This window comes from Mastomys coucha, unplaced genomic scaffold (assembly GCF_008632895.1).
Source record: "Mastomys coucha isolate ucsf_1 unplaced genomic scaffold, UCSF_Mcou_1 pScaffold20, whole genome shotgun sequence".
NCBI classification, from domain to species: Eukaryota; Metazoa; Chordata; class Mammalia; order Rodentia; family Muridae; genus Mastomys; species Mastomys coucha.
The window spans coordinates 93,642,302-93,653,085 of NW_022196903.1; the positions used below are offsets into that span (position 1 = coordinate 93,642,302).

Sequence of the window (10,784 nt, forward strand, 5' to 3'; positions counted from 1 at the left end):
AAAAAAAATAGAAAATTCTCCAACAACCAACTGACAAAAGGCAGAGAAGCCCTGGGCTGTCATGAGCTGTGTGTGCCCTGGGCTGCTGTGAGCTGTGTGTGTCCTGGGCTGTCATGAGCTAGCTGTGTGTGCCCCAGGTAGCCATGAGCTGTGTGTACCCTGGGCAGCCATGAGCTAGCTGTGTGTGCCCTAGGATGGAAGACCACAGCTATCAACACCAGGACAGGAGCTAATGATGGGCATCGCCCTTCCTGTTTTTGAGTCTGTTTTTTGGGGGGGGGACATTTATTTCATGGTCAAGTTTAAGGCAGTACAGATTCTCAGGTCTAGCTTCAGACTCACCAACTCAGAATCCTTTGGGGACAGAGCCCACCTATTGATTTTTAAAGATTCCCTTCATGAAAGCCTTTCTTCTTCCAGAGGAAACGCAGTCTCCAGAGAAGTTCAGTGACTTGTGGGAAATCCCAGAGAGATAGAAGTGAAACCTGTAGCAGAAGGTCAGACACCATCCCAAGGCAGCGAGCGACGCGTGACCATTGGACTGCCCCACAGCCAACACTGCGGCTCCATCCCTCCAAGCAATCAGTGACTTGCCCCACGCCACCTTGGTGGGTCCTTTGAAGATGGCGTGAGTTGGGGCATGTGAAGCTTTTAAAGCACCGTCTTTCAAACAAAGCACCCAACCCGAGGTAACTATTCTTTTTGTCAGTGTCTCTGTGTCCGAGCTTGCTCCAGTTTCTTCTTTGTCTTTTCTGAATTGAAGATTCTGAAGCCTAGATAAGAGGAGCCCCTCTGCCGGGTGGTGGTGGCGCATGCCTTTAATCCCAGCATTTGGGAGGCAGAGGCAGGCGGATTTCTGAGTTCGAGGCCAGCCTGGTCTACAGAGTGAGTTCCAGGACAGCCAGGACTACACAGAGAAACCTTGTCTCAAAAAAAACCAAAAACAAACAAACAAACAAACAAAAAGAGGAGCCCTTCCTCCTGTGTCATCCCAGCTAGTGGGCGTGTGGCCATAGGCTGGTGCAGCCCAAGGTCCGTTATATCCCATCACTCGCCTCTTAGTAAGCCATTTCCTCTTTTAAACCCCAAGCTGTGCAGGGAACACAGTTGTTGACTGTGTCTCCCCACTACCTTGCCTGTGGGTCATGGGTGATTCAGACATGCTACAAAATGCTTTCCACCTGCTCCTGGAGTGGAAGGGAAACTTCAAAGTTTCCCGAGGAAAGGGACTCTGCTGGCATGGTGCTAGCTACAACGTCCTGCAGCATCTGACCCCCAGGATCCCAGGATGCATCTACCTGTGTGTACATGAAAACATACACACACACACACACACACACACACACACACACACACACACACACGCACGCACAAACTCCCTCTGTGGTCTAAACCATTACATATGCTTAAACCATTAATAGGACAAAGCACCCTGCAGCTATAGATGACACTAAATCGTGAAAACAGTGGGCGTGGCCTGAGTAACCCCAAGTTGTCTTCTCTACTTGCTACCAACTAACCACCATGATGGTCGCGAAAATCTCTGGCCACCAACCTGCTTTGTAGTCCCTGTGATTCAGTGAAGTACAGGCTCAGGAAGTTGACAGCAGGTGGACCTGCTGTTCCATGGACCTGTTCAGTGATCCGCAGATTCAGATGCAAGTAAGAAAAGGCTTCTATTACATACAGGGTGACTGCCTGAAAGGACTGGGTCTCATAGAGTCTAGAAATAGGACTTTTTATAAGGGTGACACAGACGTACCTTCTAAGGATAATAGTCCACAATCAAACCTATTTGATCTGAAAACTAAAATACATCTATTCCTAGTCAGGCTGAGGGAAGAGGCACAAGTTGGAGCTAGGTTCAAGTATTGCCCTCAAATGAGCTTTGCTTCCAAGGCTTCATGGATGTCAAGGTTTAAGATAAGAGATGGCAGGCCTGGCGTTCTGTATTTTCTGGGGGACAGCAAGAGGCCAGGAGCCCATCAATGATAAAGGAGACAGGATCATTAAAACTGGGGTCCTGTTTCAGTAACTGTTTTCATGTTCCTGTTCTGCTGTCAGAACACATGGGGAAACAAAACTAGCCTCCTGACGGTGCCTGACTTCACCAGCCATACCTGTAACCCCTGTTACGGTTTGAATGTGATGTGGCTTGTGTGTTTCGCTGTGTGGTCCCTAGTTAGTGGTGCTGTTCTGAAAGGTTGTAGAACCTTTGGGAGGTAGGGCCTGGATGGAGGAAGTGGGTCTCTGGGAGACAGGCCTTGGGGTTTATAACTTGGTCCTACTTCCTGTTCCGTACCTGCTTTCTAGTAGGCCCAGTGACCAGGTGTGGCCATCCCCGCCATCATGCCTAGCTAGACATGACAGTCTAGGACCTTAAACCTCCAGCCAAAAGAAATGCCAGTGTTCCACCACAGCAATAGGGAAAGTGACAGGTATAACTCTCTAGTAGTGTGATTTAACTCGTACTAGACGTTCTAAGGGTAATAGTCCACACTTTAAGACGTTCTTAAAGACGTTCTTTCAACTCCTCTCCAGAAATAACTCACTTTGGGAGAGATTCTTCTAGCATCTGTGCCAGATCTACTTGGCACCCCCTTGGTCTCCCTTCCACACGCAATCATCACGGATCACCTCCTTAGGGTTTGAACTTGAAATACCCTCCCAGGCTCATGTTATATGGTTGAACACTTAGGCCCAGTTGGTCGCACTGTGTTCAAGAGATTGTGGGCCCTTTGGGAAGAAGAACCTCATTGGTGGATATAGGCCTTTAGGGAGATAGCCTGGCCCTGTTTTCCTGCTCTACCAAGATAAGTTGTACTGCATGCTTCCAATGTCACAGAAGGAGACACTCCAGCTGCCAGGTGCCCCTCCCACAGGATGTCTGTTCACTCCGAAACCTCTCTTCTCTGAAGTAGTTGCTGTCAAGCAGTGAGAAGGATAGCTGACAGGGCCTTGTGGCCAGCCCCTTCCCAACTCTTCCCTGCACACAGATCAGTCCCTAGCACCGTGAGCTATATAGTCCAGAGTATGATCGCCCTTCTATAGTGCCAGGCTCCACTTGCAACCTCTCTGTAGCTCCTGGATCTAGTACCATGCATGTCACAGGTGTCCAGGACATAAACAGAAGACAAGGCTCCCATGTACCTGCTTGAGACTAGCCAGAGCAGAGCATCTTCCTCCATAGCTAGCACAATGCTCTAAAGTGTGTGTGTGTGTGTGTGTGTGTGTGTGTGTGTGTGTGTGTGTGTGTGTGTGAGAGAGAGAGAGAGAGAGAGAGAGAGAGAGAGAGAGAGAGAGAGAGAGAGAGAGAGAGAGAGAGAGAGAGAGAGAGAGAGAGAGTGTAAGAGGTGTCACACATATGTGTGAGTACATGTATGCATACGACAATGTGGAAGTCAGAGATCAAGTTCTGGCATCTTCCTCAGTTACCCTTACCCTGTCTCTTTTGAAACAGTGTCTCTCACATTTTGGCTGAGCTGGCTGGCTACCAGGCTAAGGCGTCTTTCTGTGTCCACCTTCCTGGCACTGAGGTTACAAGTGTATGTCACCATGCCCAGATCTTTGATGTGAGTCTTGGGGACAGAACTTAGGTCCCTGAAGAACCATTTCCCCAGGCATAGCATCACATCTTAATGAGACCCTGCATTGTTAGGCCTCTGCCCCTCCCCTGGTCTTTCTCAGAGTATTTCTTCTGGTCTTTGTTAAAGAGCCCTTTGGCCTGGCCTGCCCCTCAGTACCACACATCTCTCAACATCAGCATCATTTCTACACAGAATGAGGCTCCTTTGCTTCACGTACCCTGTGACAGAGGCAACTGAACTCTATTCTGTCCCTTTTGTCCTTGGTTTTACCACTATAGTTTACATTTGAAGTGGCAATGACCCCCTGACACAGTCTGCATTTCCCAGTCTTCCATGATTGGTTTCTGTGAGGGCATCTGCAGAGAATTTGGTTGATCAGTTGGTACTGCCCTCTGTTCTTCACATCTCCTGGTATATTGTCTTGACAGATGGGGTGCCTGCAGCCATCCTACACCATAGAATGATAGTCTGTGGACTGTAGACTAATACAACGGACAGACCTGGGTTCCTGGTAGGTGTAAAGAAACAATACCAACTATTTCTGGACTTAGAGGGAAAACAACTGCTGATGTATTTAAACACTGATTTTTTTTAAGACAAATATTCTAATAGTTACGTTAACATATTATTATTGAAGTCTATAATTAAACATTTCATGGGCTATTTGATTTTTTTTTCCTCTCCCAGGAGACAGATGGTAACAATCTAGCTGATAGTACTATGTGGCCAGTGTGGAATAACTAACGGAACAGGTGTCCTTCCATTCTGTAGACACTCTGGAAGCTTCCACCGAGTCCTTCTCTAAGCTTCATTGTAGACACCGCATGAAGAAACAGCTACACTTAGAAGCTTGAGGTAAGGAAACATAGTCTACAGATAAAGGTTCTTGGGTACAGCCCTTTTCTTACTGTCACATGCTCTTCTGGAATGTTCTGCCTTGCCCAGCCACATTTCTCTCCCATCATGCTCCTCTTTTGCCTTCATGATCTTGCTCTCAAAGCTCCAGCTAGGCAGAACTATCTATCGTCATTCCTCTGCTTTGCCTTCCTCCAAGCCTGATGTTCTTCTCTAGCTGGAGATCATTTGGCGCAGTGTCTTAGTGTCTTCTCCTCTTGCTGTGATGAAACACAAAAAACAAGCTAAGGGGGGTTGGCGAGATGGCTTAGCGGGTAAGAGCATCAGCTGCTTTCCCAAAGGTCCTGAGTTCAAATCCCAGCAACCACATAGTGGCTCACAACCACCAGTAATGAGATCTGATGCCCTCTTCTGGTGTGTCTGAAGACAGCTACAGTGTACTTTTTTATAATAATAAATCTTTGGGCCAGAGCAAGCAGGGACTGAATGCGCTGGGTCTGACTGAGCCAGCGGGGTCAACCAGAGTGAGTAGAGGTCCTAAAAGTCAATTCCCAACAACCAGATGAAGGCTCACAACTATTTGTACAGCTATAGTGTATACTCATATACATAAAATTAAAAAAAAAACACAAGAGGAAGGTGAGGAAGAAAGGTGTATTTTGGTTCAAGGCTGTAGTCCATGATGTTAGGAAAGGCACACCAGCAAGAGCTGGTCACATTGCACCCACAGATAAGAAGGCTGCTACGGATGCTCAGCTCCCTCTCTCCACCACTTTTACAGTCCAAGATCCCAGCCAGGAACTGGTGCTACCCACTGTGGGTGAGTCCTCTCTCTTCAACTGATACAATCAAGATACACCCCACCACCACCACCACCTAGGCAAGCCCAGAGGTCCATCTCCTAGGTGACTCTACAGTTGGTCAAGTTGACAATTAACACTTCCCAACATACCTAGCTAATCAATGTCATCTATGGGATTCCTGCTGGTTAGTTTTATGTCAACATGACACAAGCTAGAGTCAGAGGACAGAATCTCAAATGAGAAATTGCCTGCTTAAGATCAAGCCATGGGCAAGCATGGAGGGCACTTTTTAAGTTAGTGGTTGGTTCAGGAAACCTGAATGCCATATTTAGGCAGGTGGTCTTGGGAGCTCTAAGAAAGCAGGCTGAGCAAGCCATGAGGGGCAAGCCAGCAGCAATCTTCCATGGCCTCTGCATCAGCTTCTGCCTCCAGGTTCTTATCTGGTTCTTTCCTGCCTTAGCTTCCCTCAATGAACTGTGACTCAGGATATGTAAGTCAAATAAACCCTTTCCTTCCCAGGTTGTTTCTGGTCATGGTGTTTCAATACAGCAATAGGAACCCTAATTAAGACAGACTTTCAACTTCAGTGTCCCTTCTTCCAGGAGGTCAGACCCATCTCTTAGGTGTTCCTCTCTATCTTTCCCATTACAGTGTTTGTCACCCAGTACTCAATGCTTCAGTTGAATTGCCTCCTCCACAGTGACACGTGACAGTACTAGCCCTGTACCCAATCTGATTGAGAAATAGGTTCTCTATAGATGTAACTGAGTTAAGATTAAGTAATTAGTAGAGTAATTAGGCTTTAATCTTCCATATTTACTTTGGGAGAGACTTGGGGAGTAAAAGGAAAGAGTAAAAGTCAAAGGAAGATTAAGTAATTAGACTTTAATCTTCCATAAAGTGTGACCATGTGGGAAAAGGAAATTTAAAGACAGACAAGCCTTAAAGGTTGAATACTGCGTGGAGACAGAGGGAGACAGTGGGGTAGCAGAGCTGTAAGCCAGGTTGAGCCAGGAAGAAGTGGGCAGCAGATTTCCCTCAGAACCTCTAGGGACAGCTTATCATCACCTGGGTTTTTTCACCTGTAGTCAGTGTCAAGAGAGTGAAGTGCTGTGTATCAAAGCATAGACTTTGCTACTGTATGGTGGAGCCCCAAAAGACTGATGCCAGTGATCTTTGTAGTGTTGCTTTTCCTGGGGACACATGGAACAAACGTCTATCCAACACAGCTAGGGCACTAATGACTCCCCAAAGCAAGTCCAGCTTGGTGAGTCAATGAGTTTGATAAGCCTCCCAAACAGCTCTGTTTGAGGCATCCCACCCAGCACACGTGGTGACCTCCTGAAGGCCTCATAGATCGAATGGCCCTTAGTTAACTTCCCACATCTCTATACAATCTAGCTCTCCTGGCAGGGATGTCCAACCTGCAAGTCTGATGGCGGACATGCAGCTGAGGACAGTGAGGAGGGGGGCCCAACCCCAAATTTAAAAGTTACTTAGAACATTGTAAGAAAATTTCAAACTTGATTGTATGGTCATGAGCCGTACAGAAAGGTTGGACATGCCTCCTAGCACCTCCTGAGATTACGTGCAGCTGGAGATAGGGGTCAGAGGGAGTGAGTGACTGGGATCTCAGCTGAGAGTTTAATGACCACACCCAGCTCCCTTGATCTTGTGAGGGTCTCACGCAAGCCGTCAAAGATGCTCTCACTTCAGGATGATAACATCCTGGAGGGCAGGATCCCACAACAGCCCTTTGTTCTCATGGATTCCACATTTTCCCGTTCAATCAACTGTGGGCTGAACAAATCCCGCTAAAAGACTGTGCCTTGTTAGACATGGTCCAATCTTCTTGCTACCATTTCCTAACCAACGGCATGCAGCAACAATTCATACAGCATTGACCTCTTATTAAGTGTGTGAGGAACCGAGTGATTTAATGTGCACAGGAGATATGTTTAGTTTGTGGGCTAACACTGCCTCGCTTGATGGAAGGACCTTGAGCACGGGTGGATGTTGCTATCCACAGAAGGCCCTCAAACCCACTCCCTTTACATACGGAGTAACAATTGACTATGCTGTACAAGGCTGCACTCCTATAGGGATGGAAGCAGCGTTGTTCATTGCTGTGGGAACCCTTGCCTCCATCTCCTCCAGATTCTCAGCATCCTATATTGACAATAATCAGGTGGGACACATTGTTGCCATTTCTAATAAACGCCTCTGTGAGAGACATTGAAGAAATAACATCTTGCCACTGGGGCCCTCCTGCAGCCTTAGCCTTGACTGGTCCTCCCAATCCCTCCCACACAGTACCTTCCCAGATAACTGCTCTCCTCCTTGATATTAATAAAAATCTATAAATCAACACAATGGCTGCAAAACTCTTAGAGAAATGCTTCTTCCTTCTGAGAATCACCCTTGGCTGACTGTCCTGGAACATAAACTTGGTCTGATTGTGTGATCCTGCCAGAGGCCACAGGAACACCAAACACACCTCTCTGGCTCTCTTGCAAGCCCACCTCAGCATGGACGACACCCTTGTGCAAGCTGCATAGAGGAAGTTCCTCATCCGGTCAACCTACCACCTCCTAGCTACTCTAGTACAGCTCAAGACGTTTTGCAAAGCCAGGCACAGTAGAGCACTCCTTTAATCTCAGCGCTCAGGAAGCAGGAGACAGAGCTCTGTGAGTTCTACATCAGCCACCCTTGTCTACATAACAAGTTCCAGGAGAGCTAGAGCTATACAGAAAGATCCTTCCTCAAAAATAAGTTAAAAAGAAAGGGAAGAAAAAAAGACTGTTGTGGTTTGAATGAAAATCCCTAATCCAACCCCCCATCCTCATTCCATAGGTTTTTTTGAGTGCTTAGTCCCTAGTCCACGAAGTATTCGAGAAAATTGGGTGTGGCCTTGTTGGTGGGTGTGGTCTTGTTGGGTGGGTGTGGCCTTGTTGAATGGGTGTGGCCTTGTTGAGTTGGTGTAAGAGGTGGGTGTCACTGGGCTTGGACTTTGAGATTTCAAGGCCCAGGCCTCCCAGCTCTGCCTCATCCCTGCCTGCTAGAGGATTAGGATATACAATTCTCAGCTACTTATCCAGGATGATGCCTTCCTGCCTGCTGCCCTGCTCCCCACCATGATGACAATGGACTAATTCTCTTAAATTGTAAACAAGCCCCCTATTAAATGTTGTCTTCTATAAGATGCCTTGGTCATGGTGTCTTTTCACAGCAATAGAGCAGTGGCTAAGACAGGCCCTGTGCCTTGGGGGTGCACAAGAATAGAGACATATTTATGCCTTCACTCTCTGGTGCCTGGGAATATGACTTTATTTGGAGATGGAAGGTGGTCTTCACAGTTTTGGTCCATTTTCAAACCTGACACTGGGTGGTTTATGAAGGGAAGTTGATATGGGTGTGATTATGAAATCTGAGGCCAAGCAGCTCCATCTGGTGTGGGCCTACCGTGGTGTGACTAGACAGTAGGAGAGGACAACCTCATGCAAGAGAAAAGGGCAAATTCCCACTGCTATGATGAAGGCATTGATACACATTTGGGAAGGTCTCACTCCCTTTGGACCACCCTCACACCAGGAGGCCTCACCTCTCAAACCACTACACTGAGAATGAAGGGTCCCACATAGTATCCTACACGGGACACACACAAACCATAGCACAGGTGGAATCATACTGAGGATATTATAATAGGCTTTAGTCTGGTAAGACTAATGTCCCTATAAGAAGAGATGGGTCTGGGGAGATGATTCGGTAGCTAGGGTGCTTGGTGCTTTGCACATGTGCCTAAGGACTTAAGTTTGCTCTCCATCACTCATGTAGAAAGCTGGGTGTAGAAGCATGTTCTTGGAAGACCAGTGTTAAGGGGGTAGAGATGGGCACATCCCTGGGACTCACTGACTAGACAACTTAGCCAAATCAGTAAGTGCCAGGTCCTAGTTAGAGACTCTGTCTGAAGAAACAAGGTGGACAGCTCCTAGGGAAGGGCACTGGGATTGACCTCAGACCTTCGCCCTTCCTTGCACCCACATCTGCACATGTGCACACACATAGAGGCAAAGACACAGATTCGAGAAGGCTTCAGGGCCATTCAGAGGTAACCCTGCCACAACAGAAGCAGGAAGTACAAAGGGCGGCTGGAGGCAACCAGAAAGAGCATGGGTCAGTGAATATCCTCTTCTACAAACCCGGGAGAGCACGTACCTTCGTTCTTTCAAGGCCTGCAGTTTGAGCAGCTTGCTAGGCCAGGCTTATGACTGATGTAGACCGATGATGGCAAAAAATATCAAACGAAAGCCTGACTCTGACACTCATAGCCCAGGAAGCCATCCTGCCATCTGTTAATTAGCCCTGGAGGTGAGGTTCCAGTCTGCAGCAGGCAAGCCAAGAAAGTGCTTCTCTAACTACAGGCTTTGGAACTGAGAGCCCTTCCCTACCTTTCCTACTGTTCTTATCCACTTCTAGATTCGTCTAGCTACAGAAAACCAGAGGTGCCCTCCAACCCAGTCACGCAGGATGCCCGAAGCGTCAGCTGCAGTTTTCTCATCCCGATAGCATCCCGTAAGGATGTGTTAGCAGCTTGCTTGCTACTGAAGTCATTAGGATGACAGCCTAGATCTTGGACAGCCCTAATAAGGTAGGCTCAGCCACCACTCCTCAATATGCCAATTACATAACAGTATAAAGCAGAGAAAGGAGGTTTATTCACTGTGGCCCCATAGGTGCAAGGAAAACAGGGCCCCCATCCCAAGAACTCTGGTTTGGACTCTGGTGCAAGGTTTGGATTTAAATAGAAGGCAAGGGGTGTGCATATCTAAACAGTGTTGGTCGTGGTGTGGTACCAGGCATCATTGTGGTCTCAGCCCCAGTCATTCCTGACAAACTGTCAGAACTGTGTGAAATCTCTTTGCAGGAGACAAGCTCCTCCTCTGACAGGTGTCAGGCTTCCCATGTGAGGTTCCTGGGAACTTTCCAACTCCTTAGGTCCCATTGTTTCAATAGTCTGACAATCCAAGGGAGGAGCACAAGAGTCTCTCTTTAGAATATCTTCATTCCTGACAGGATGGTTACAGGACACACACACGCACACACACACACACACACACACACACACACACACACACACACACACACACACTCCCATTCCACCGCCTGTAGGTGAGCTTCAGTTGCAGGCAGGAGACAGTAACCCAATCCCTTGCTGTACACAGAGCTGTCTGTTTGTCTTTATTCATTCCTACCTCTGGGAAACTCATACCCCAACATTTTCACACAAACTCCCCCACTAAGAGAACTCTGGTACCTTCTCCTTTGCCATCTTTTTAAAATATTGCTTTGGTAATTTTAGGGAAGGAAACTTATTTTAAGTTTTGTTGAGTTAAAATATCTTCACCATCTACCCTGCCCCCAGCTTCTAGCCTAACACCTTGTGTGTAGTAAATGCTTAATCAAGCTGGGTGGTGGTGGTGCACGCCTTTAATCCCAGCACTTGGGAGGCAGAGGCAAGTGGATTTCTGAGTTTGAGGCC

The 10,784-nt window shown here is 47.5% G+C and overlaps 2 long non-coding RNA genes across 3 annotated transcripts in view; one reads left to right on the forward strand and one right to left on the reverse strand.

Annotated features, from left to right (window-relative positions):
• Positions 1-424: 424 nt before the first annotated feature.
• LOC116098270 overlaps positions 425-10,784 on the forward strand; it is a 28,750-nt gene continuing 18,390 nt past the window's right edge. Inside the window, exons 1-4 of one of the 2 annotated variants that reach the window (XR_004121765.1) lie at positions 425-689; positions 4,016-4,098; positions 4,275-4,442; positions 9,722-9,893. This is a non-coding gene — a long non-coding RNA (uncharacterized LOC116098270). The remainder of the gene's footprint in view (positions 690-4,015; positions 4,099-4,274; positions 4,443-9,721; positions 9,894-10,784) is intronic. The other variant, XR_004121766.1, reaches the window with a different exon arrangement.
• Positions 4,159-10,784, reverse strand: part of LOC116098272 — a 29,178-nt gene continuing 22,552 nt past the window's right edge. Inside the window, exon 2 of the long non-coding RNA XR_004121769.1 lies at positions 4,159-4,702. This is a non-coding gene — a long non-coding RNA (uncharacterized LOC116098272). The remainder of the gene's footprint in view (positions 4,703-10,784) is intronic.